This window comes from Haliaeetus leucocephalus, unplaced genomic scaffold (genome assembly GCF_000737465.1).
Source record: "Haliaeetus leucocephalus isolate CR32 unplaced genomic scaffold, Haliaeetus_leucocephalus-4.0 Scaffold417, whole genome shotgun sequence".
NCBI lineage: Eukaryota > Metazoa > Chordata > Aves > Accipitriformes > Accipitridae > Haliaeetus > Haliaeetus leucocephalus.
In genome coordinates this window covers 8,875,999-8,877,664 of record NW_010972853.1, presented here as the reverse complement: position 1 = coordinate 8,877,664, position 1,666 = coordinate 8,875,999, and positions in this window count along the sequence as shown.

Below are 1,666 nucleotides of genomic sequence, written 5' to 3'. Positions count from 1 at the left end.
CTTCCACCAAAAAACGGATCCGGGAAAAACTCCAGCCCACATGAAGGGGGAGACCCCGGGACGGCGCAGGGGCGGGGGGAGGCTGCTTCTCCCGAGGGACCCGGTGATGAAACGGACGGGTGGGCGCGCTGCCGGCTCCTCCGGCGGGGACCCCCGCCTCCTGCTCCCGGGCCGGGCCGCCCCGTCGGGGGGAGCGGGCTGCAACGCTCGGGCGCTCGCCGCAGGGGTTTGGGTTTTTTTGTTTTTTTTTTTTTTTTTCCGAAAGGGACCGGCCCGGGGCACCTTCTCCCGGGTCCGGGTGCCCGTGCCCGCCGAGCGCCGGGAAAGGGAGGAGGGGCGGGGGGGCTGCGGCGGCACCTCCGCGCACAAACCATCCCCGAGTTGCCGTTTCGCCCAACAACCGCTTCCCGCTCGCCTCTCTCCAGCCGCCTTCGGGAACGAGGGGGCTTCCCCTCCAGCCGGGGAGCGTCGCACAATTAAGCCCCTTCCCGGGGTTTACATTTCTAATTTCTTTCTTTCTCGATTATTTCTCTTCCGCGCTTCTTCGACTTGACAAGTCCATCCCCCCGTTTCCCACTACCTGCCCCCTTTTCTCGGCCGTTTGGCGGGTCTCGTTTCTCAGCTGGATTTTAATTACTCGTTCGTGGGCAATGATGCGGAGGCACGAGGGGCGGTGCGGGCTCAGCCCCCCCGCGTCCCCCCCGCGTTTCCCCCCGCGTCCCAGCCAGCGCCGGCCGCTCCTCACGCCGCGCCGGGACCAGCATCTGCTGAAAACGGATTGAGCATCCACATGTTCCCGTTTCCCCGTTTCCCGACGCTTGAAGGTTTAGCAACCTCGCGGGGCATGTGCAAAGCACGAAGCGCGCTTTTCCGATGCCAAAATGATGGGAAGTGGTTTCCTGCAAAATGCGCGCCCGTCGCGTTCGCAAAATAAAAGAAGTTGCGGACCCTGACGTTTCCCAAAACGCAGCGCCTGCCTTTGTTTGAATGATTTTATTTAAATTATTTTTTTTTTTTTGAACGTGCTGGTACCCTGCGCCGGGGCGATGCCGTGGCACCCGGGAGCTGGCGGGGCAGCGCGGCTGCCGAAGGAACGGGACGGGGCGGAGGGGTGAACCTCGGTGCCGGCTCCGGCTCCGTTTGCCGCTTTGGGGCCGGAGGGAGCTCACCCCGCCTGGTTTTCTCCCCGTCGCCCGGGGGCTGCTACACGTTCCTGCCGGGCACTTGCTGGATTTAAGGGCGATGTGTTAATTCTGCCCTTCGTCCGAAGCGGGCGCGGGTAGCGCCCGGGCAAATCCTCGCACGCTCCCCACTCCTGGTCCCCCTTACCCGAGCAGCGCCATGTGGCCGCAGCCCCCCCCCCCCCCAAAAAAGGGGGGGAGGGGGGAAAGTCTCAACAAAGCAGCCCTAAAAAAAGCAGGTCTGTCTGCCCGGCCGGGGATGCTGCGAGTGCCCGTGCCCTCCTGGGCGGGCTGCCGGCTGGGGAGGGAGAGGAGCGGCCGTGCCCCGGCGCAGCCCCCCCGGTGCGGCACACGCACACGCACACGTACATGTAGAGACACAGACAGACACACAGACAGACGTACACACACACACAGACAGAGGCTGCTCGGCGCAGCCCGAGCAAAGTTTGCCCGGGGGCAGCCCCGCACCCGCTCCCCCCCGA